This window comes from Pleurodeles waltl, chromosome 4_2 (assembly GCF_031143425.1).
Source record: "Pleurodeles waltl isolate 20211129_DDA chromosome 4_2, aPleWal1.hap1.20221129, whole genome shotgun sequence".
Lineage (NCBI taxonomy): Eukaryota > Metazoa > Chordata > Amphibia > Caudata > Salamandridae > Pleurodeles > Pleurodeles waltl.
In genome coordinates, this window is record NC_090443.1 from 365,445,123 (window position 1) to 365,471,855 (window position 26,733).

The following is a 26,733-nucleotide window of genomic DNA, read 5'->3' on the forward strand; positions in this document are numbered from 1 at the left end:
AATCAGTTCCACTTACTCTTACTCAGTCCCACTCATTATGACTCCCACAATGTCACGCCGACTCACTCAGGAGCATATTTAAGAGCCCTTAGCGCCTCCTTGCACCAGATTAGCGTCATTTGTTTTACACTAATGTGGCCCAACGAGGCAAAAATCGCGGTGCCAAATTTACAAAGTGGCGCAATGCATGCAACTCTATGACGAGTTGGGAAAAGGTGGGGTGACTGGCTGAGTGACATGTAGCCACGGGCACTGCAGGGCTTAAGCTTTGGGTTTGATGCTGGATATAGTTCAAATACATGTGGTGGCACATAGTGCTTATGTTTGCACAAAGAATTCAATGTAATGCTTCAAATAAATATGTACATTTTATTTCTGTTATCAAATATAAGACACTGGTGTCCTCATTATGACTACCAGGGTTAATGTGGCGGTATCACCGGCAACAGGCAGGTAGTGTATACCCACCACATTATGAGAGTGGCGGGTTGGCCGCTGCCAACCCCCACATCTCCACTCATACCACCATGGCGGTATAAACCGATTAGTCGGAGATGTTCTTCTCCGACCCGGCTGTCCATAGAAGAGCACCAGCGGCATTATGAGCCTGCCTACCGCCATGGTTTCCGCAGTGGTAGGGCTACCGGTGACAGGGAAATAATTCCCTGTCACCGGGAGATGGCTCCCCCACCCCCCCCAGCAATCACCTGACCCCCCCCTAAAGTCACAGTGCCCCACACCCCCCCAGCAATCACCTGATCCCCCTACAGTCACAGCACCCCCACCAACCCTACCAACATACATGCACCCACACACCCACACGCACAACACATACACCCATTCACCTCCACTTCCAGACACGCATCCACTCACACACATCCATACATGCATTCACTCACACTCATCCATACACACATTCACTCACACATATTCACGCATTCAGGCACACATCCACACTAACATGCTCACATGCATACTCACACACACTGACATGCAGACACGCACTCACTGCAACATTCATACACACATTCACTCACATGCATACAACCATGCATACACCACAACACTCACAGACATATTTACACATGCACACACTCCTTCATACACACACGCAGACACCACACACTCACACACAACACCCCCTCCCACCTCACACCCCTGTCAGACGCCTGACTTACCTTGTCCGGCGAGGAGGTCGTCTGGCAGAGAATGGGAAGGGGCACTGCTACCGCAGGCTGCACCCCGCCAGAAGAACACCGCCAGGCTGTATTAATGGTCATAATACATCTGGCACCGTCCTTCTCGTGGGGCGGTGCAGGTGGTAGCACTGCCCAGCCTCCGTCCGCCAACACGGATACTGCTGGATTTCCGCCCACAGTGTGGCGGAAATCTGGCAGTACCCATATTATGGCGGGCGGAAGACCTCCAGCACTGGCAGTCTCCTGCCGCCCGTGGCTGCGGCGGTCTTAAGAAAAGACCGCCAAAGTCATAATGACGGCCTGGGTTATTAGTTGGCAAGGAATAAGTCCACAAATTTATCTTTACTGGGAACCAAGTACTTCATTGTATTAGATTACTTAGTCAGGGTAGTAAAGCAGAGCAGCCCAAGGTCTACTCAGGAAAGACAGTGTGGGTTAGCACACAAAGCTCGCTAGTACGCAACAACACCCAATAAGTTATTGTCCAATTAGTGCCTTTTCTTATAAAAAGGAAACTTTTATTACACACACACTACCAAACACTACACATTAAATTACAAATATGTACAAATGGGTAGATGAAAATAGCTCTGGTGAGACCCTCAGGACATTTCACACACACAGCAAGCCCTAAAGCCCTCATTACAATCGTCCACCCACCTATACTACATCACAACACAAATGGGTGTCATTATCAATAAGACAAGATTATTGATTTTCTTTGCTCCTGGGGGGATGGGGTCTCCAGGGACATTGCTAATTGTGGTAGACCCTGTGAAATGAGGTTTGTGGCCCTATACATGCTCTCTCCCCAATTATATTTAATGAAATGAGGATGTGTGGACGCCCGGGGACTAGTCCTTCATGGGAGGAATTGTAGGTTTTGCAGCAGAGCGCTATGTGCTCCATTTCCTGCTCTGGCCTCTTAGGGGGACCAAACTTGCAACTGTAATTTTTCTGATTCACATCATTTTGGTCTTATTTTACTGCATGTGACCAGCTCTAGCCACCAGGAACACTCTCTTCTGAACTTCTGTCCTACAAATCTTAGTTTTTTGGGGGGAGTTTGATTTTGCTGCTTCCTTGCCAGACATGTTCTTAGCCTAAGCCTCAGCTGCTCTCCTCTGTTTGGGGATGTTTTCAGCAGCCCCTCCAGAGCCAACAAGCAGCACACCCTCCCTGCTGCAGTCCCTGTGCCTCACAGGCTCCTGGCTACTTGCAGGGCATCTGTTTGTCAGCAGAATCTGAGGCCAGTTCACAGAAGTGCCAGGGAAACATGCAGGATGCCACAGCAGGTCCACTTCCCAAACTGTTCTTCTGGAGGCATAAGGGGGTCCGCGCCACTGACCCTATGAGAGACCCATCCTAGTCCTGGGTGTCAAAGTCTTCCAGTCCATATTCTCAGTAGGATCAGGTGACTTCTCCATCCAGCAGGTCACTATTCCAGCATCGTATTCCCATGTTCAGTGTCTTTTCAAGTGTCTCTCCTTTGTGCATGGGTGTTTAAGTGAGGGTGAAATTTCTAGAAGCCAGATAACTCTGGCCAGTCTTATGAGGACAATCATCACTCCACCCCTACCCCAGCACTACTGCACAGCATTCTGAGACATTTTAAAATGGTGATTTTGAGTGTATATGGAAAGACCTTCCCTCTGAGCCTCAGCTGCCTAATCCCTTCTCACCAAAATTTCAAAGGGGGACCCCTCCTGTGTTTCGAGTCAGAGTCTGTCATCCCCCCTCTGCTTCTGTGGGCTTGCTTAAACCAGGAGCACTGCGAGGAGTTAGTTAACACATGCAGATTTCCTCCGTACCCCTTGCCTTCCCAGGAACTTAATGAAACACTGTTAATAGCTTTATTGTATGGGGGGACCTTTTATTCTCCTGTTGGCCAGCAAAGTAATTCACTTGGCCTGGGGGGGGTTGGGGAGTTTTTAATTTATGTGGGTTGAGATGAGGAAAGTTCCTGGGTCAACAGGTGAATTTCAGTGTCAGATAATACTTGGGCAGATAAATTAAACATGGGTATTGCTTTAAATGTCTTGTAATAACCAGCTTTCATAGTATGTACTGTTTTCTTGTTTTTTAATAGCTGGTTCTAATGTCAGCACAGATGGTTATCTCATTTCTTCATAGCACTGTCTCTTTTTCCATAGTACTATATTGGGTGGGGCGGTGTTCGTTAATCTGAAGTGTAATTGATGAAGGTGACATTATCTCTAAGTGTGCAACATGAGTTCTTTTGATTCTTAGGTCATTAGACAGTTCCGAAAAAATTTAACAATGTGTTTGTGATAGCAAACTTCGTTCTGGCCAGGAATGGCTTTTGTGTAATAATTTGAGTGCACACACATATATATGTCTTCTTCTTATTATAAAGTCTAATGTAAGAACAAATCATAAAAATTCCTTAATGGTTTGGTTTACTTTATCTAAATGGTATGTATACATGTCTGAGATTATTTTCTTTTGTTCACCAAGACATGTTGGTAACTTCTGCATGTCATAAAGGACCACATCTAATCTTAGGATGGTCGAGTTATGGGACCAATTCTTGGCTACATAACTTAATCCCATTGTGAATTTTTCATATCTGGAAAAGTCAATCATTCATTCTAGTATTGTACAATATTTATTCAGTCCATCATAATTTTAGTATTTTGTTCCATTGGAACTATTATTTTCTTTTTTTAATATTTCTAAGTTCTTTAGAACAGTATGGTAGATACCCTGAGGGGATCGGTTCCTGGAACCAAAAAGGGAAGGCCTGCTCATGATTTCTGCTGCCTTTACGTAAAGTAAAGTCAGAACTAAGCTAAGCCCTTAATGCAAAAAAGGTTGATAAATTACTGAAACTTGGACAGTCTGAGTAAATACAGGTGTTTTTTTTATATTGGTTTGAAAAAGACATAGAAAGTTGTCAAACATATCCAATCATCAAATAAAAACACTCCTAATATCGTAACTTTTAAGTATATAAAATCAAGCTCGACTACACACATATGGTACAGTAACTGTTGCACTATTATACCAATAATGTCTGGTTCATGCAAAGTAAACGTGTGGTGGGAAATGATAGTGGTGCACTCTCAATGTGTTCTCTAGTATATTATGCTATCTAATCCAGAAATCTGTCTAGTAAATTGTGTGGTGCAGTAGTGTCCAGTCTAGTAACGTGTGCTGTCTATTACTGTCTGTCTCATAATGTATCTTAGTAGTTTTAGTGTTTTCCCTTTTCCTTAAAGTAACAGCGTGTCATTGCAACCTTGTGTCACCCTTCCTCGCTCTCTGCGTGGGATGCCATATATAGCACGGCATGACACTAGGACCCAGCAAGACCTTTGCCATGGAGTGCTGGGACATTCAAAGTCCTCTTTAAGACAGTAGAAGGCCTGCTGCAGCTGGAGTATGGTTTCCATACACAGCAGTCCCAGCAATATCCTTTGGTGAAGGCTGGTGTCCCTCTTAGGCGAACAATCTGGACTCAGATGACGCTCCCGGGTCCAGCTGACTCGGGTGCAACTTTTGACTATTGAGGATCAGCCTTTTGGGGTGCCCAGTGGTGATTCTTCCGAAGTGGCTCCTGACTTACCGATTTGGGCTACTTCAGCTTTGTTGGCCCTGGTGCTGGTTCCAAGGGGTCAGCCAACAGACCCTTGGAGTCACTTCTTTGGTCTGGGGCGTGGGAGTTAGTTTTCCCCAAACTAGAGCTACAGGCACAGTCCTCTCTTTACTAGCTGAAGTTGCAATAAGTGCAGTTTATGCAGATGGTGCAGCCTCTCTTTCCCAAGACCAAGGATCAGCAGGGCAGCCCTTCTTCGGTCCTTCCTCTAGTTTCAGCATGATCTGAGGTTCAGGGTGCCAGAAGTGCCATATTTATGCTCAGAATGTGCACTAAGGGATGATGGGGTCAATAGCCAATGGGCTACCAGGTCCCCTCCCTCTTGGTGATAGCTTTCCGGCTTTGTGTGGAATCTAGCAATCCCAGAGTGCACTATTCTGCCCTCTCTCAAGATGTCAAGATCCTTCCTCAAATGTTAGGAGCTTGGTAGTCCACACTAGAGGTGTGGTTACCTGGAGGCTACATGCTCATGGGAAAACAGGTTTGGGCACTGGTCTCCGCTCTCTGTTCTTGCCATCAGCCTCTCTGAACAAAGGACAGCCCCTTCAAGAGTGTGTCTGCCATTTGCCTCCAAAGACAGCTTCACCTTTGAAGCTTGCCTTTTGGGCTAACCCCCTGAGTGGCTTCCTGTGAAGGGGAGGTAACACCTTGCCCTATAGCAGGCTGCTATTGTTCCTATGCCTGGGAGTTGTTCACATTGCTCCTCAAGCAGGCAGAAAGCTGTCTGATGGCCAGTGACAGTGTGAGTCCACTGGACAAACTAGGTCACAGAGTGGCAACTTTCTAAAAGTGGCATTTTGGTAATGGTGACATTAAATTCGACTTGGGCATGCAGTGGGGTTTAATGTCATATTCAACAGACATGAATCTGTGACATTTGAAGCCCACCAGAACTTCCAACATTGCAAGGCCATCCCACTGTGACCTTAGGCCAAAGGGATGGTGGAGTAGCTTATGACCACCATGAAGAAAACGGTTCAACAACCCAATAGACAAGAAGTGCAGTTGACCTTACATGAGGTACTGAGCGCATACAGGAATACATCTCATAGCACAACCGGAGAACCATCATGTTATTGAGAGAGGCATGCATGAGGATACCCAGGAGGAGGATCGGTTTGACACTGAGTCTAGTCAGAGAGCACAAAGAACAACCGGATAAAGATAAGCAGTAAAAGAATAAGATGAAGCGATATGCCGACACCAATAGAAGAGCTCAAGAATTAGATCTCAAAGTAGGAGACTGGGTTCAAGTCAAACAAGAACAGTAGGAAAAAACAGATGGCCAATACATCAAGTAGGGGTTTGAGGATGGGAGATGTGGGTTGGCCACATAAGTCAGAGCAGGATACTAAGGAGAAAATGTATACTCCTCTAGCACCACCTTGCACCACATCAACATAATTATTTATGAGGTTAATGTGGCCCAACAAGGCCGAAATCCCTGTGCCGTATTTAAAGAGTGGCGCAATGCATTAATTGTGCCACTCTGTAACCCTTTGCACTACATTATGCCTGCGCTAGGCATAATGTATGTAAAGGGGGCATTCCCCCGTTAGGGGGGGCAAAAAAAGGCACAACGAAATCTATGAGATTTTCTTGCGCCATTTTTTTCTCCACTTTTAACGCCTGCTCCGGACAGGCATTAAAAGGGGACTTCCATTCTTTAGAATGGGCCCCTATGTACTCTGCAGGAGTAGCGCCAGCATTGTGGTGCTTCTCCTGCAGAGTACATAAATAGCGTCATGAAAAATTATGCTATTGCCCCCTACCCAGTGCCATGGTGCACCGTTATTTTAAATACAATGCACACATGGTGGTGATAGGGGGATGCTAAGGGACGCCGGGAAAGTGGCGCTGCACTCGGTGCAGCGCCACATTCCATAAATCTGCCCCTAAGGGCCCCATTTATGAGGAACTGGCGCAGCGCGGTTCATTGCCAAAATCAGCATCACTGCGCTGAACCAGTTTTGAAACACAGGGCTGCGCTGTATTCACAATATGTTTACCTGTGACTGATAGGTTAGTATGTGATTCCTGTGTTCCATGTTTAGCATCTTCCTTGTCTCTTGCCTTCATGTGATTACTTTTGAAAGATTCATCATTGCTCAGTTATAGCTGCAGCCAGCTACTGACTGGGGGCTTTCATAAAGTGCAGTTTCATACTTCCGATTCCTGATCTTTTTGCAAGTGTGCACTCTAGTACTATATGTTGTGTAATTCGGTGCGTTGTATAGTACAGTGTGCAATATAATGTAGTCCGGTAACATGCAGTCTGCTACGTAATGCAGATTATGTGTAATCTAGTAAAATGTGTGCTCTAGTAATAGGTGACCTGTATTGTGCAACGATCAGTCTAGTAAAGCAAGTAACCTGGTGCAATGTTCTGTGCAAAGGCATAAGGTGATTACAGCAGTGTGTGAGAAGAGAGGGGTGCAGACAGTCACATGATGGCAGGGTCTAACCTTTACAGCGTCTGATGGTCAGTATATGGCCCTCACTACCATTCTAAACCCTTTCTTCCCACAAAAGGCACCCAGGAAGCTTGTGGTGTAGCTCAACTGATCCATGGAAGTTCTTTACACTTTCCCCCAGGCCAGCTGTGCACACATGGGCCCAGATTTATGGTGGCCTAGTGCCATTCCAAAGCCACATTAGTGTCATTATTTTGACCCTAAAGTGGCGTTGGGAGGGCAAATACGCTGCACCATATTTACAAAGTGGCGCAATGCTTGCAAGGCACCACTTTGTAACGCCTTGTGCCAGAATCTGCCTGTGGCAGGCAAAATGTATGCAAGGGGGGTGTTCCGGCGCTGGGGGGGGGGATGTGTCATAAAAATGATGCAAAGGAAGTCTATAAGATTCCTTTGCACCACTTTTATTGGCATTTTTGATTTGCCTGCTAAGTGCAGGCGTTAAAAAGAGGCTCCTATTGTGTTCAATGGGCCTCTGGTTGCTTTGTAGGATTAGCGTCAAAATCTTTAACTAAGTCCTGTAAAGCAGCGGACTAGCGTAAAAAAGTATGATGCTAGTCCCCCTGACTACCGCCATGGTGCACCGTTATTTTAAATACGGCGAACACATAGTGGTATTAGGGGGACACTAAGGGGCATACGAAAAGTGGCGTTGCACTAGATGCAGCGCCGTGTTTCATAAATATGGGCCCTGATCTTTCCATTCTTCCCCCTGTGTGGAGGATCGCACTTATGGCTGGTGCAGGAGCTGCAGCCCTCTCTCTTGAAAGCAGGTGACACCTGACCCCATTTTATTTCTCCAAACCTCATTATAAAAACGTTTTACACGGCTGCCTTACAACCATCGTACTTAACAAACACAATCTGATCCACTGTCTTAAGAGGAAAATTAGCTATGATCTTGCATCAGCGGAAAATCATTTTTGGCATTTACTATGCCACACAAAGCCACTTTGTGTAGTTTAATAAACACAAAGTAACACGTAGCGCTGTCATGTGTTACTTTGCGCTGGGTAGGCTTTACATGGGTGGAGTAAGGGCATTCCCATGCATCCACCCATGTATTTCGACGCAAACCCATATTTACAGAGACTTGCAAACCTGGGTTTGTGGAAAAATGGTGCACTTAACATATACTTTTATTTCTCCTTGTTACCACCTCTTCCCATGTGTGCTGCATTTTGCAGCACATAGGGCCAGATTGATACTTTTTGAGGCAAAATTGCGCTAATGCAGTTTTGCATCAAAAGGTTTACCGCCCACTTGCGTCATTCCACAGAACCAGCCAGACGCCATATTTAAGGAATGGTGCAAACCGGTGGTAAGCTGGGGCTAGTGTCAGAAAAAAAGACGCTAGCCGATTGGGGGTGGCGGTATGGGAAAAGGATGTTGTGCGACAGAAAATGACAGTAACCAGCCAACCGTCATATCCTGATGCACAACCACCCAAAAATGACTCCTCTCTTAATAAAGACAGAAGTCATGCCCACCACTCCAATGGCCAGCACAGGGGACCAGTGTCCCCCGGGGCTTGGCCATTACACCCAGTGCCAGGCAGGGGGCCCCACCTTAAGGCCCCCAATGGCACTTTAATGGAATATTATAAAATACCTTACTCACCTGGGATGTGTCCCCCATCCTATGGTGTCCCTCTGGTGCAGGTGGGGGTGTTCCTGGGGCCTTGGGGTGGGCACCTATGGGCCCATTCTATGGTGTTTGGCCTGATCCAGGTGTTAAATAATAGTTTTAAGCAAGCTTAGTGTCCCAAATGTGTGTCATTTTTGCACGGGGATAAATATGACGCTAAGAACTTAGCGTCATTTTTGGGATGGGGAAGCCTACCTTGCATCTCATTGACGCAAGGTGGGTTCACGCATCCAAAAAATGGCGTTAACTCCAATATTTTGATGCTAGATGGGTCTAGCATCAAAATATTAATATGGAGTTACGTTTGCGACGTTTTAGCATCAAAAACAATGACGTTAAAACAGCAACAAAGTATAAATATGCCCCATAGGAAGAAGAATATGACTCTAAGCATTGTTTTTGTGCAAAACAATCCTACTTGAAGCACCGGCATCCTTGCACCACGATGCAAGAGTGCCTGCAATGACTCTAGGCAGCCTCAAGTGCGCCAGTGCAGGGTGAGAGATGAAGGGCGTCTTGTCTTAGATATGGTGCATTTCATCTGTCTCCTATTCATGCAACACAGTGCAGCAACTTTCCTTGCTGCACTGCATTGCATGATTTCTAAGTAAATCTTACACTTTGTTTCTCCAATAAACACAGCCATTAAACTGGCAGATGCCCAAATCCAAACACCTCTTGAGGAGACCTGTAGATTCTCCCCACTTCAGTCCAGACTCCAACCACGGGACGGAGAGCACATTACCTGGTGTATGGAACAACAGTGTAAGATGGATGAATGAAGGCCAACTAACCCTTCTGTACTTTTGGACCACTGAGCAGTGTTTGATACCATCAATCGCCAATCGCTTTGATAAGGGTGTCAATGTAGTTGATTGTTCCTCTTCACCTCCTGTCTAGTTCATCTCTTTTCTCACTGTAGGGCATCAACAAGTAAAAACACATTGTTGTCTCTTCAGTCACACTAGCTTTAACTGTGGGTCTCTTGGAGCTCTCCTGCTTCTTCCACCCTCTTTATTTTTTATCCAAACCTACTTATAGTCCAATCGCTTTTCTTTGCAGCTTTAGTGAGGTAAGGCAATTATAATAAAATCACCAATAATTTACAACTAGGCCTACTGGCCATAGAAGGCTGGATCAACACTAATTGGCATCAACTTAATAAAGCAAAAACTAAAATTGTTCTCTCTGGGCCACACTATGATGCTGATGCAAATTTCCCCTCCCCATTTAGCCTCCTCAAAGAACTTCCCCAGATTACCCCTAAGATTAAACAAATCATGCATTTGCCTTGCAATAGGTCTCTCATTTGCTTGAGTTAGAGTTATTGGCACTGTAAATTCATAACTGGACTTTTCTTGCCACATAAATTGGTCAACCCTGCCTCATAATTTCATCTTTTACTCCCATATAATTTCAGTGGCCCTGCATATAACTAAAGCATTTCCATTTACCTTCTTCCTCTATCGCAGCAAAAAATGAAAATGTTGCCATTTAGCATCCTAATTTAAATCCAAAATGCTAATTCCAATAGAATACTACTTTCACCACCCCACTATCAGAGTTGCTGGCAGGCTAACACAATCCCCCCCAAAAAGACACAAGACAGCCACTGAGGAGTAACGAGAGAAATAAACTAGAAAGGTCACCCAAACATATCAAGAGTGTTCGTTCAGACATAGGCCCTCATTATGACAGTGACGGTAAGTGCTGCTTACCGCCATTCTGACTGCCGCCAACATACCACGACCACGGCTATATATCGCTACGCGTATTATGACCCACACATAGAAATCCGCCACTATACAGACACACTCACACAAGCCTGCACACCAAAGGTCAGTGATAAACTGGAGGTACCAAAACCCACACCATTATACCAACAGAAATACGTCCACACAAATATGACCCACAAATCACCACGGCGGACATTCAACCGCGGTAAACCATTGGCGGTACATACCGCTGCGCTCAAAATACACACACACAGATATAAAACACCACCACATTGGACAATTCAAACTACACACACATACACACACCACACCCACACACCCACAACACTACAAAACACCCCCCCACATTACCCACAATCCTTTACCACTACTAACAAGTTACAACAGAGAGAGAGACATGCCAGGAGCACCCAGAGAATCAGAGTGGAGAAGTGTGGCACAATGGTTAGAGCGGCAGACCCTGAAGCAGAGTTCTGGCTCAAGACCAGGGTTCAAGTCCCGCTTCGGCAGGTCTTGGGCTCAATTCCCTTGGATCAGATAATTCTCGCCTCCGTGCCTAATCTAACTGAGTCCCACTCTGCAACTCTCGGCAATAGCTTGCTTAATCTCCACACCGGCCCCAACAGCGCTTGGATGCCTGGCTTCACCCTGGGGGTGCCCAGGAGTGGGCACCTCACAGGGAAAAGCCAGGAGGGGTTCCATAGCGGTATGAGTACAGCGCCTTGAGACCCTAACGGGTGAGTAGTGCGCTATACAAGTGGAAAGTTTACAGCCACAGAACACCATCATCAATGCACCTTACAGCACACACCTCAACACATCACCACACACATCACTCACACTACATCCATGGCACCACAAAGACACCCCAGCTTCTCAGAGGAGGGGCTAAGGGTCATGGTGGAGGAAATCATCCGGTTAGAGCTACAGCTATTCGGATCACAGGTGCAGCAGATGTCCATTGCTAGGAAGATGGAGCTATGGCGGAGAGTCGTGGACAGGGTCAATGCCGTGGGACAGCACCCCAGAACAAGGGATGACATCAGGAAGAGGTGGAACGACCTATGGGGAAAGGTGCGTTCCGTGGTAGCAAGACACCAGATAGCTGTACAGAGGACTGGCAGTGGACCCCCACCTCCTCCCCCACAACTAACAACATGGGAGGAGCAAGTCTTGGCGATCATGCATCCTGAGGGCCTGGCAGGAGTAGCAGGAGGATTGGACTCTGGTAAGTCAAATCTTTACTACTTTCACCCCCACCCCCACCTGCATGCCATTACAAACTCCCACCCCATACCCTCACCCCCATCACTCCACCACATCACATATACCCCACCATCACAACCCACCCATCCCAATACCAAGCCCTACATGCATGGACCCCCGTCGTAGACCTGCATGGACCCCCATCACCACAGCATGCACACTAGTGACAATCACTTAGCCAACCAAATCACAACTCACACAAGCCAAAGCTGCCTTGGTAATAACAACCATAGAGGGGAACATACCCATGCACAAGATGTCACACACAGTAACAATAACACAGTATTTACATCCCCACAGGACCCCCCACACAACGTCACCGGAAAGGAGGTGCCAGCAACATCCAGCCTCCCCCGAAGAGGCCCACAGTGATGACAGCAGCTCTGCACGCCTGGATCAGGATGACCAACCTGGCCCATCAGGGACCTCTGGACAGTTGGTGACCCATGCACAGTCCCATACCACCACAGAGCCTCCCCCCCTCAGGAAACACCACCATAGCACCCACCCAGCGGGCCCATCCCTCTGTTCCTAGGACACGTCAATCATCAGTGTATCCACCACTACAGGAACCCCAGGCAACCCCACAAACACAGGACGATCACGGACCTGGGGTCAGTGGCAGTGGGCACATGGCTCAGGGGACAGAGGCACAGGACAACAGGGAAGTTGGGAGGACTGCTGTGCAACGGGGGAGGACAGACCCAGGGAACCGGCTCTCCACGAGGCATTTACCAACATCCTGCGAGCATACTACCATACCAGGAGACGATGGGCCAGATACTGGCCAAGTTGCAGGAGACCCAGCGGCTGCAGGAGGGACAGTACCTGGGGATCAGGGAGGACCTGAGGGACATCCACACCACCCTCGTCACCATTGCAAGGGTGCTGGCAGACATGGGCAACACCATGAGGGAGGCAGTGGCACACCAACAGGCCCCTGACACTAGCCACACCGATGAAGAGCCCTCCACCTCCGCTGACACTAGTGGCCAGGAGGCCCCGCCACAGGAACAACAGGCCACCAGCACCCCTCCCCCTGCAGAAGGAGAACCACCACGCAAAAGGTCCCTGCTATCCAGGCAGAAGCCAAAGAACATTGCCAAGACCCTCGCCAGGAAATAAGACTACCCTGAATGTCACCCTTTGTCCCACTCTGTCACCCTGTCCACCTTGATCTGCCATTGCCCCACTCCCTTTGCCCCTTTGCACAATGCATCTGTGATACCAATAGACTGGACCCTATCCTGGACATTCCTCTATCATCAACCCAGCCCATTGCAATACCCCCTACACTTATTATCACATAAATAAACACCCTTGGAACTAATACAAGTATGGAGTCTGTCAATTGATTGAAATATGTATTCGTTTAACAAGCTGTAAACTTTGCAATTCAAAGTACAGTTATATATACATAGGTATGACCTGTAGTGGGCAGCAGTAAACACACCAGGAGCTAAAGTGGGGCACAGGTATCTGAAAATAGAGATGCCAAAGGGTACAGTAAGTGGCCATAGAATTTGGAAAATAAGGCTACCATGTACAATTTCCAACACAAAACTGCAATGGAAGGTAAAGTTACAGTGTCTTACCTGTGCGTCACTGGACGTACTGTTGAATTATAGTTGTTCTGTTGTCCACATCCTCTTCTCTACCTCCTCCTCGTCACTGTCCACAGGCTCCCCCGCTGCCACATGACCATCTCTAGCCTCATCCTCCTGCAGAAAAGACACCAGGCGTCTCAAGGCCAGGTTGTGCAACATGCAACATGCAACGATGATCTGGCACACCTTCTTGGGTGAGTAGCACAGCGATCCACCTTTCAGATGGAGGCACCGGAATCCGGCCTTCAGGAGGCCAAAGGTGCGCTCAATGATCCTCCTTGTTTGCCCATGTGCCTCATTGTAACGTTCCTCTGCCCTTGTCCTGGCATTCATCACTGGGGTCAGTAGCCATGAGAGGTTGTGGTAAGCAGAGTTACCTGTAAATATCAAGGGATACCTGTTAGCCAGACACTCACCCTTAGAGCCAAACCCACACCCATATACCAACAGACACTGGGTGGGGACCATGGGCTCACCTATTAGCCACATCCTGTGCCTCTGGAGTTGAGACATCACATATGGAATGCTGCTATTCCTCAAAATAAAGGCATCATGCACAGAGCCAGGATACTTTGCATTGACATGGGAGATGTACTGGCCTGCCAGGCACACTATCTGCACATTCAGAGAGTGAAAGCTCTTTCGATTTCTGAACACCTGTTCATTTCTCCGGGGGGGGTTAAGGCAATCTGTGTACCATCAATAGCACCAATGATGTTGGGGATATGTCCCATTCCATAGAAGTCGGTCTTCACTGAGGCCAAATCCTCCACCTCGGGGAATACAAAGTAGCTGCGCATGTGTTTCATCAGGGCAGACAACACTCTGGTCAGCACGTTTGAGAACATAGGCTGTGACATCCCTGCTGCCAAGGTCACTGTCGCTTGAAAGGACCGACTTGCCAAGAAATGGACCACTGACAGGACCTGCACAAGAGGGGGAGTACTAGTGGGATGGCGGATAGCTGAGATCAGGTCTGGTTCCAATTGTGCACAAAGCTCATATATTGTGGCCCTATCAAGTCTGTAGATTAGGATAATGTGCATGTCCTCCATTGTCGCCAGGTCAACCAGGGGTCTGTACACGGGGGTATGTCTCCATCTCCTATTCATCCTCACCGGTTGCACTCTAGGGTGAAGAACGGTGAGCAGATGGTCATATTCAAACATATACTCAGATTATTATGCCTTGCATTTTGTTACAGAAACAGTATGTGAAAGTGTAGGTCCGTTGATGTGCCTATGTTTGCTGTGACGCAGTTAGGTGCCATGGCCTGTTCCCAACTGAAATGGCGGCCACCTGACCTGTGAGGAGGGACAAGTGGAAATGAGGTAATTCCGCTGACATGTGCCGTTGCGGGAGGTGGTCGACGACCAGAGTTCAACACATCATTGGTTATCGTTGGGGCCTAAACGTTCCAGGAGCCAATAGTGATGTACGCCGGTGGTGATGGTACGCACCGCCACGGACGTGACCGCTATTTTCTATCTGTTCACTCACTTGCTACCTGACCTTCAACAGGAGAGGACCTACACTGCAAGTGCTGCTGTGACCTGTGTCTGAAGTGACCATGGCTCGAGTATCTGGGGAAAGGGGCCCTGCCTTCACTTCCGAGGAATTGGAGAGACTAGTGGATGGGGTCCTACCCCAGTACCCTTTACTTTATGGTCCTCCAGACAAACAGGTGAGTACACTGTGAGCACGATGCGTGGGGCATGAATGTATGGAGGCCTGTGTGTGTAAGCCTTGTGTGGGGGGGGCTGAGAGGTCCTGGGCAGAGTGCTGCATGTTCGGCTTCGCAATGCCTGTGCATAAGGGGATGGGAGAGATATGGTGGGCCATGAGTATAACAGTCCGGACGGTATTAATAATACCTTTTCTGCTGTATCTTTTTCTGCAGGTCAGCACCCATCAGAAAAAGGGTATTTGACATGCCATCGCCGAGGAGGTGCAGACCCTGGGGGTCTTTGACAGGCGGAGCACCCACTGTCGAAAACGGTGGGAGGACCTGTGCCACTGGGCAAAGAAGTCAGCGGAGGCCCAGCTGGGGCTGGCCTCCCCCGGAGGAAGGGGTACCCGTCGTACCCTGACCCCCCTGATGTTCCGCATCCTGGCGGTGGCCTATCTGGAGTTGGATGGGCGCTTGAAGGCATCACAGCAGCCACAAGGGGGTGAGTACAGATTCAGAATCATGAAGCTGCGCGCGTTGAGGTGTTACCTGGGTGGGGGATGTGGGTCTGTTGGTGCCCCTAAGCCAGGACGAACATGGAAGGGTAGGTTCCATGATGGGCAGGCTCAGATGCACTCCAACCCCAATAATGCTTGTGGGCATCTACTACTAGGCAGGGTCCTGTGGGTTTCAGGTGTGCAGCTAATGGTGTTAGGCATTGTACCGCATGGCCTGGTGACTAGCATTGTAACTGGTATTACATGGTCTAGTGCATAGGGCTGTTCCCTGTGAGTTGTGTACATCCAATGGTAGTGTTGTTGCTGGCATTGACCAAGTGTATCCTCTGTCTCTCCACCCCCCTTTATGTTTTGACACCCTGTCCTTGTGTGCATTAGCATCATCTGGCGGAGGAGCAGAGGCACCGGCGACGGAGGGAGTTGCATCCCACATGGGCCTGGAGGTCGAATTCACCAACGGTGAGGGCACCAGTGGTACGGAGGGCGAGGGGAGCACCACGACAGTTCTGACAGCGACACCTCCTCCGATGGAAGCTCCCTGGCGGTGGCGGACACCTCTGTGCCCACCCCAACTACAGGTACAGCCGCCACCCCCGTACCAGCACCGCCCTCCCAGCAGCCCCTCAGCGAGTTTCCCGTGCCCGCTCACCCAGGAGGGTGGGCATCTCCTTCGCCCTAGGCACCTCAGGCTCTACCCCAGTTAGCCCTGCTGCCCTGAGTGAGGAAGCTATTGACCTCCTGAGATCCCTCTCTGTTGTGCAGTCAACCATACTGAATGCAATCCAGGGTCTAGCAGGGCATTTGCAACAAACAAATGCATTCCTGGAGGTCATTCACTCTGGCGTGATCAGAGATCATTCCAGGATCTGGCCAACTCACTGATGGCAGCCATTTTCCCTGTCTCTAGCCTCCCACCTCCAACTCCCTCTACCCAGTCCCAGTTCCCTCAACCCCAGCCTATCTCAAGCACACCTTCAGACCTGCATGCACCCAAATCAACACACAGAAGTGGCTCAAGTAAACACAAGCACCACACTTCATCCCACAAGCACTCACACAAGCACCATCCAGATGCAGACACACCAACATCCACTGCCTCCATTGTGTTCCCCTCCTCCTCGTTGTCCACCTCCCTCCCAGTAGCGTCTCCACTCACACCTGCATGCACTACATCTTCATCCACTACGTCCATCCCCAGCACGCCTATCACTACACACCCCTCAATGGCAGTGACCACCAGCACATCCATGCACAAGTCCCCTGTGTCCTCTCCCACTGTGTCTGTGCCCCGTCCTCCCATAGTACACAAACACAAGCACTCAGACACCCAACAGCCATCCATTTCACAACAGCATCCAGCCCATGCACCTGCACCCAAACACAGCAGACAGACACCTCCTACAACCACTCCCTCTTCCTCCACTCCCAAACCTTCATCCTCTTCCAGCCCCAGTGTCCCTAAAAGGCTTTTCCTCTCTACCCTTGACCTATTCCCTGGCCCTCCCCCCGTCCTTCACGTCAGGCCAGGGTGGGCAGAACCCAGCCCAGCACCTCAGCCACCCAGTCCACGGCCACTGTAGTTTCTGCAGCTACTGCATGTGTGAGAGGGTCCAAGGAGGCACCCGCCAGTACTGGCAATGTGCCTGCACCACCTGCCAAGGGCAAGATGGGCCGCCAGCTAGCAAGGGCAGGAAGGGAACACCAGCCAGCAAGTTGAAGGATGCACCACCAGCCAGCAAGGGCAAGGAGGCACCACCAGCTAGCAAGGGCAGGAAGGGAACACCAGCTGGCAGAAGCAAGGAGGCACTACCAGCTGCCAAGGGCAGAAAGGGAACAACAGCTGCCAAGGCCAATGTAAAAGGAACAGATGCTGCAGGCAGAATGGATCTGGTGTCTGGCGCTAGAGCAGCATCTGGGCAAACAACACCAGCCATGGTACTTCAGCCATCCGAGGCTGCAGGGGAAGTGCTGGAGCCTCCCCCACCACTGACAGCATCGCCACCTGCACTGCCGCCAGCACTGCCACCTGCACCACTATCTGCACCACTGCCAGCAGCACCACTTCCAGCAGGAGCAGCCCCAGTGGGCAGCCGTCTGAGGCTGCACGGGAAGGGCTGGAGCCTCCCCCCACCAATGACAGCACCACAGCCAGCCCCACAACTGCCACCACTAAGCAGCCGTCACCGCCGGCGAGCAGTGTGTAGTCGTGACTACATGGGCTGTAGTGCGTCCTGGCCCCTGCAACAACTGTAGGTGAGACACCCAGGTGAGTGACTGTGACCTTGCACCATCCAGGATCTGCATTACAGGGCACAAGGCCCCCTGCAGAACCAGTGGAAGAAGGCATCCACTCACCCCCTCCTTGCCAGGATGAAGCACACTGGGCACAAGCCCCCTCCAGAACCAGTGGAAAAAGGCATCCACTTGAGAGACTGTGGCGTTATACTCCCCAGGACCAAACAGTGGGCAAACCACCCACTAGAGAGACTGTGGCCTTGCACTCCCAGGGAGCAAGCAGTGGGCAAACCACCCACTTGAGAGGCTGTGGCGTTATACTCCCAAGGACCAAACAGTGGGCAAACCACCCACTAGAGAGACTGTGGCCTTGCACTCCCAGGGAGCAAGCAGTGGGCACACCACCCACTTGAGAGACTGTGGCTTTGCACTTGCCAGGACCAAACAGTGGGCAAACCACCCACTTGAGAGACTGAGCCTTGCACTCCCAGGAGCAAGCAGTGGGCAAACCACCCACTTGAGAGACTGTGGCTTTGCACTCCCCAGGACCAAACAGTGGGCAAACCACCCACTAGAGAGACTGTGGCCTTGCACTCCCCAGGACCAAGCAGTAGGCAAACCACCCACTTGAGGGACTGTGGCCTTGCACTCCCCAGGAGCAAGCAGTGGGCAAACCACCCACTTGAGAGACTGTGGCTTTGCACTCCCCAGGACCAAACAGTGGGCAAACCACCCACTAGAGAGACTGTGGCCTTGCACTCCCCAGGACCAAGCAGTAGGCAAACCACCCACTTGACGTACTGTGGCCTTGCACTCCCCAGGAGCAAGCAGTGGGCAAACCACCCACTTGAGAGACTGTGGCTTTGCACTCCCCAGGACCAAACAGTGGGCAAACCACCCACTAGAGAGACTGTGGCCTTGCACTCCCCAGAACCAAGCAGTAGGCAAACCACCCACTTGAGGGACTGTGGCCTTGCACTCCCCAGGAGCAAGCAGTGGGCAAACCACCCACTTGAGAGACTGTGGCTTTGCACTCCCCAGGACCAAACAGTGGGCAAACCACCCACTAGAGAGACTGTGGCTTTGCACTCCCCAGGACATCACAGAGGGCATGTAGCCCCCTCCAGGAGCAGTGGCGTTGTACCAACTTCTGGCTGAGGGGCCCCAGTTCCTCTTCCCCCATGAGGTGCCTGTGTATCTTCGACCTGATGCCCCAGCAGTGTTCTCTCTGTATTGAGGCAGGAGTCAAGTGTGGCCTTGGCCTATTTGTTATGGCCTTAGGGCCACGGACATTTTGGAGTGGGCGATGTCCCTCAATTTGTATACATTGTACATACTATTTTGTGCTTTTAGGACGTATTTATCTAAATTTTTAATATTACACTCACTTTAATCAATTACTTTTGTCCTTGCATTATTCCTGAGGGTTACAGGGTGTATATGTAATGTTGTTGCATCAGTTTGTGTGTATGGTGTTGGGGGTGAGGGTGGGGGTGGGGGTGTTGAGAGTGTGTGTCACTCTCTTTTTCCTCCCCCCTCCCTTGTGTGCTACGTACGGTACTCACTGTGGTCGTCTTTGCCGCCGTTCGTGTTCCTGGTGTAGGAGAAGGTAGACCAGCATGGGAAATATGTGCAACTCAGGCTCCATGACATTGTGGTTCTTCCTTGAGTGTCGAGAGGTGAGTCCTTTCCCTTCTGTATACTGTTTCCGCCGTGCTTTTGATGCCGTTGCTACCGCCCCAGAAAAGGTGGCGGATTGGCCTCTCACAATACAGTGGGTGGTACATCGTCTTCCGCCTGGCTGTTGGAGGTTACTGCCGCGGTGCTTGTTGCTACCGCCGTGGCGGTCAGAGTGTTAAAGTGGCTGTCTGTGTGGGCGGTTTCTGCCGTGGTCAAAATTCCATTTCTTTTCCCGCCGGCCTGTTGGCGGTATTACCACCACTTTATCACCGACCGCCAGGGTTGTAATGAGGACCATAGTGTAGTAAGGATGTTAAACTGGCCTGAATTATGGTCATAATTGTAACACAGAACGATTATTAAAACATATACAATTATCATAAAAACCTTTATCAGAAATATACTTTTGGCATCCGATTGTAATGCTCAAAACAGCCCCTAGATGGAACCATAACAAAAATATAATTTGTAAGAAGCATGGTCATATAACCATATTGTTAACCCCAAGAGGAGATAACCCCATGAAACAAACACAGGAGAAAGTGATGCAGTGTAATGTAACCATATACTTAGCCCTGACAGAGCATTTTTATGGCTAGCAGGCCTACTGTAATGATATTACAAAATAGGCCTTTAAAACAAAACGTTCCCCAGCTGTAAAACAAAAGTTGTAGTCATGAAAAAGCTTAAAAGACACTGAATGGTGGGAGGGGTTATTATTTTGGGGTCTCCACTAACCTAATGTGGGGACCCAGAGATAATAGTGTTTTGAAGGTGGTCCCATTGTCCTAGGACCACCACAGGCTGAGTTATGGGCAAAAATGTTTTGTAAAAGCAATGCCCTGCAAAGCATCATGGGGTGGGTTTTCGTGCCGCAAATACTACAGTATGTTCACTGTAATGCTCAGAACAACCCCTAGAGAACACCACAATAAAAACAGCTTTTGGAAGAAACATGATCATGTAACCATGCAGTCAGACCTTAGAGAGCATAACCACATGAAAAAAAAAAGGATAAAGTAATGCAGTATAACTATATATATATAGCTCCTAGAGAACATAATATACTACCAGTTTTCAAGACTAACAGACCTATTAGAATGATATTACAAACAAGGTGTATAAGACATAACTTCTTCCAGCTGTAAAACAAATGTTCTAACCATAAGAAAGTTTAAAATGATAATGAATGGTGGTAGGGATTATTATTTTGTAGTCTCCACTAACATAGTGTGGGAAACCATAGATGATGTATATGGAAAGAGCATATTGTGGTCAGTGTTTTGAAGGTGATCCCGTTGTCCTAGGACCACCACAGGCTGAGCTATGAGCAAAGTTCTTTTGTAAAAGTAATGCCCTGCAAAGCATTATGGGACAAGTTACTGTGCCACGAATATTTAAATATGTTGACTTGACTCTAATGCTTAAAACAACCCCTAGAAAACCCCACAATGAAAATAGCATTTGAAAGAAACATATCCATGTAACTGTATAGTTAGCCCCTAAAGGGCATAACAACACAGAAAAACGGCAGAAAATAGTGCAGTGTAAGCATATATTTAGCACCTAGACAGCATAGCACATTACACATATTCACAGGTAACATGCCCTTGGCAATGATATGACAAATAAGACCCTTAAACCACAACCTACTATCAGCTATAAAAAATTTTTTTTAAAAAGCTACCGCCATGAGAATGGTTAAACAGACACTGAATGGTGGGAGGGGGGTTATTATTTTGGGGTCACCACTAACCTAGTGTGGGGACCCAACAATGATGTAGACAGAAAGCGCATGTTTTTGTGAACATTTTGGTGGTGGCCCCATTGTCCCAGGACCACCACAGAGTGATGAGTAAAAAACTGTTTGGAAAAAGAATGCTAGCAAAAGCATTATGGGGTTAGTTTCCCCGAGTGTACAGAATATTGTAGTATCGGCTCTCCCGCAGCGCCAGGAGGGCCGTTTTTACTTTGAGGATTTCTATTTTACGTAAAGCATTCACCAATTTCAAGCCACAAGAAGTGATTGATTAGGTACCTGGGAACAATGTGACCAGTGCTTTAATAACGCCGATCGAGTTCACGCTGTTGTGCCTGTTCACGCTGTGAGCGCCATGGCTGCCATGCAGCATGAAGGGGAAAGACAAATTTGCATGGTTAAAAACCCACAATACTTATAACAAGTCAAAGTGCTTGCGCGCTCGACCTAAAAACTATTATGTGATTCTTGACAAGAAATTTGCATGACAGCATGAGTCAACATGTATAGGGTGACCAGATTTTGAGAAGTAGAAGGGCAGAGAGAGAGAGAGAGAGAGAGAGGGAGAGAGAAGAGAGAGAGAAAGAGAGAAACAAAGGAGTCGGCAGTGACAGCTGCTCCAAACCATTGCTGGTGCTCGCTACAAATCTTGGTATAATAAAAACTACTCTTGGTATAAATTTAATATTTCAAATACATATCTGCAATCTTTGTTAGGGGTCAATCCAAGCAATTATAATGGTAGGAAATAGTAGGAAAAATAATCACACTATTCAAACAAATGATGCATAAATTCCAATATCACATAACTCATTGTGCCACAAAATAAAAAAAATTAAAGCTTACGCTTTAAGAATTTTCAATTCTATTAAGGACACGGAGGCGAGGATTATGCTTCTCTTTCTATGCTTTATTTTCAAACAGCAGCCAATAGGAGAAGATATTGTTAAAAGAAAAACATATCCCAGCATTCATAGTCTGTACAACACAACCATAGAGAACAGAGTATATAAACCGAAGAGGCTAAAGAACTTCCTCTTTCTTTGCGAAATCTCAGTCAGTAAGAGTCAATAATTGTATCAACATCGAATCGAACAAAAAACACGATCCAAAGATCCAGGAGAACACAGCCACTCCGGACAAGTGATGATGCAACATCCAATCTGATAAGTCCCCGGAATGAAGAGCTTCAACTCTGATCAACACCTGAGAAGAGAACAAAATGAGAACTAATCATAGTATATGTCATAGAACCAATATCCACAACTTACATGCACTGATAACATCACTGGGTGGGAAAGACAATGAGACATTAAATGAAAACAGTATACTTAACTCGTAAGCAGAGGTCTTATTGTCCACTGGGGGGGATAATCCTCGCCTCCGTGTCCTTAAGAGAATTTAAAATTCGTAACGCGTAAGCTTGAATTTTTTTAATTCTATGTCAGGACCGGAGGCTCAGATTATGCTAGTTCAAAGCTGATCAACCACGATTGATGCTATGTCTACAATGGGTTTATGATAGAAGGTCTTAAAAGTAGATTCCGAAGACCAGTCTGCCGCCCTCATAATGTCCTCCAACCTCATGCCTAAATTAAAGGACTTTGAAGCCATAGCTCCTCGGACTGAATGAGCTCCAAACATGGAGACATTAATCCCTGCTTCAGAAAGAAGCCATCTGATCCATCTGGCTAGAGTAGCTGACGAAACTGGCTTGAAAGGCTTCTGCAGTGAAATCAACAATTGACATCTAGGGTCTGCACGAAATTATTCTGTAGCTGATTCATAGGCCTTTAAACACTGCACTACACATAATTTGGGATTATGAGGGAAAGAAGGGTAAGACACTGAATTGGTGCCCGTTTTAGTACGTTTGGAGATCGAGAATGAAACTCCCGTAGGAGAAAAAATCCTGCCCTGCAGATCTAGGGAACGTACATCAGATACCCTCTTGCATGGGGGATAGCAATAAGGTCAATTTGGCCGAGAGTTGTTTGCGAGAAAGGAATCTGTTATCCGGCCAAGACGAAATGAACGTAAGCACTACGTTGACTTCCCAAAGGGAAGAATATCTGGGACGCTGGGGATTCGACAGACGAATACCCCTCATTAATTTGCAGACAATAAGGTGCTCCCCAATAGGTTTACCTAGAACTGGTGAATGACCTGCTGAAATGGCGGATCTATAATTATTGATCGATCTGTAAGCCAGGCCTGCAGCTGCAAGTGAAGCCAGAAAATTGAGCAATAAACTGACATCAGCGTTAAAGGGATCGGAACCCCGTTCCTCACACCAATGAATCCATCGCTTCCAAGCAGAGGCATACCGCTTGTGTGTATTGGGGGACCAGGCTTGTAGGATGAATCTGGAAGCTTGTTCTGAAATGCCTGGCAGGAACCAATGATGCCTGAGATTCTCAAGGCTACCAGGTGTAACTTGCCCTGAACAATCAAGGGGTGCGGGGACCCCAGAGGGTCCAGGAGAAGGTTGTGAAGAGGAGGGATTAGGAGAGGGAAGTCGCACAGAAGGTCTAGTGCTAAGGGGAACCAGGATTGAGCCCTCCAAAGAGGGGTTATCAACACAATCTCCGTTCTCAGACGTCGGACTTGGGAAATGACACAAGGAATCATGCTGAACAGGGGAAAGGCATAAACTCGATGGGATGACCAGTCTAGGAGAAAGGCATCGGTGGCCATCGCCTCCGGATCTGGTCTCCAGCTGAAGAAGAGAGGAAGCTGTTGATTCAATCTCGAGGCAAATAGATCTATTGAGAAAGGGACCCATTTCTGGTTGAGAGAGGCAAACACTTTTGGGAGCAGCATCCAATCGCTGGAATCCCGGAGGAATCTGGAATTCCAATCCGCCACTGTGTTGCGAGTCCCCGGAAGGTACTCCGCAATCACTGAGATGCGATGTTGGAGGCAATATTGCCAGAAATCCCTGGCAATGCGAGCTAAGGTCTGAGATATCGTGCCTCCCAGCTTGTTCACATACCTGACCGCGGAGATGTCCATTCTCAAGAGAATGCAACAATCCGCCTTCAGAGGAGAGACACCGCGGATTGCAAAGGATCCGGCTAAAAGTTCCAGGCAGTTGATGTGGAGGCGGAGCTCCTCCTCCGACCAACGGCCCCCCATGGTCACATCCCCGCAGCGGGCTCCTCAGCCCCATCTGCTGGCATCCGATTCCAGAATAACATCTGGGGAAGTGCCGAAAATCGCTCGCCCATTCCAGGCCTCCATGTGCTCTAACCACCAGGTTATCTCTGAGCGGACCTCTGGATTCAGAGGAACTAAGTCCGTATAAGACAAGCCCTTCTGGAGGTGAGAAATTTTGAGCCGTTGGAGGGCTCTGTAATGTAGGGGACCCGGGAAAATAGCCTGGATCGAGGAGGATAAAAGACCCACCATCCTGGCTAAACTCCTCAATGACACTTTCTGTCTGGATAAAAGTAGGCGCAATTCCTTCTTGATATTGCGCACCTTCAGAGGAGGGAGGATCAACTGAGCTGTCACTGAGTCTATCTTGAAGCCCAGAAACTTGATCTGTTGAGACGGACGGAGACAAGACTTGGGTTGGTTGATTATGAAACCCAGATCCTGAAGAAGCTGAATCGTCCAAGACAAGTGGACCTGCAGGATAAGGGGGTCCTGAGCCATAATGATCAGGTCGTCGAGGTAAACTATCAGACGCACACCCCTTGCGCAAAGGGATTCCACCACAGGCCTCATCACCTTGGTGAAGCACCAAGGAGCGGAGGAAAGGCCAAAAGGGAGTACTTGAAACTCGAAGCACTGGCCCTGCCAGAGAAACTGAAGGAAACGCCGGTGAGGCGGGAAAATAGGAACGCTTAGATAAGCGTCCTTTAGGTCTAGCCGCACTAACCAATCTGCTTCTTGCAGAATATCTCTGAGAAGATGGATTCCTTCCATCTTGAAATGTCTGTAGACCAGCCATGCGTTGAATTCCTTGAGATTTAGGACCAAACGCAATCCTCCCCCTTTCTTGTCTACTAGAAAAATGGGGCTTAGGAAACCCCTGGGATGGGGAACAGTTCGGCAAATAGCACCCTTCTTGAGGAGCGCTTGAACCTCCAAGTCTATGATGTCGATATCGGGACGGGAAAAATGGGGAAGCGGCGGGAGGATTTGTTGATAAGGGGTCTGGTAAAATTCCAATCTAAACCCTTGAACGGTCTGTAACAGCCAGGGGTCCCTGGATAATTTTTTCCACTCCGTCAAACAAGTTTGAACCCTGCCCCAAGAACTACCTCGGAAGGGCGGATTATTCTCACCTGAATTGGTGTGATCCTGGGTATCCCCTTGCTGAGCTCTGTATGAGTTCTTGCGGTACCGGCCCCTACCTCCTCGGGGACGCGAGGGATAGAAGGTGGAGCTTGCTTGTTGCTCTTTGTAGTATCCACAGCCCCTGGAGAGGGCATCTCGTCTGGGGCCTGGATAATAGGAGCGGCCAGACGAGCGACCCCGCAGACGTCCGGCCCTCCGAAAAAGAGTCTCCCTGAAGACTTTTTTGAGCGAGAGTTGTGCTTTATCCATGGTATTGAAGGTCGCAGCAAACTTGGCCAAATCCTTAATGAAGGGGGCCCCGAACAGGAGTCCCTGGGCCACAGGGCCCGCTTCTGAGGTGGCGAGCTCAGTGAGCTGAGGGTTGATTCTCATCAGGATAGAGCGTCTCCTTTCTGTTGATAAGGCCACGTTGGCATTGCCTAGGTGGCAACTGGCTTGCTGAGCCCACCCTACCAGGATGTCAGGATCAATAGGAGACTGAGACTCCTTGGCTACGTAAGCCATCTCCAAGATCTTTGCTAGAGGGCCCGAGAGGTTAAGTAGCTTGTCTTGGCAAGAGCACCAAGCCCGGTCGAGGCCCTTTTTGGGGTCCTTAGCCCATTTCTTTAAGAAGGTGACCATCGTAGGATCCACATCCGGTGTATCTGTGACTTTACCCTCCAAGTCTGGGCGAGGGCACTCAGCGCGAAGCCTGGCCCTCACGTCCTTATCGAAACCTGCCCTGATATGGTTTTGGAGGTATTCTGCCACCTCGGGCGGAGGTACCCAGCTTGAAGAGCGGGGGTGGACGATCTCCTCCGGGCTGAAGGTCAATACACGAGGGGCTTTGAGAGACGGGGCTTTAGTAGTCTCCGACTTTTTGCGTTTGCTCGCGCCCGGCCGGGCTTCGAGATCCTCCTCAGAATCAGACTCGGATGACGATTTGGAGGACGACTGGTCTGAATCTGAACCATAAGCGTCTTGCGCTTGGGAGGAGCTATAACCGTGCTCCTTTTGAATGGAGGAGGCCAATTTCC

The 26,733-nt window shown here is 48.6% G+C and overlaps 1 protein-coding gene across 2 annotated transcripts in view; it reads right to left on the minus strand.

Annotated features, from left to right (window-relative positions):
* The window catches only part of LOC138292723 (verrucotoxin subunit beta-like), a 329,410-nt gene that overhangs the window by 17,485 nt on the left and 285,192 nt on the right, over positions 1 to 26,733 (minus strand). The gene's annotated exons all lie outside the window — the stretch shown is intronic.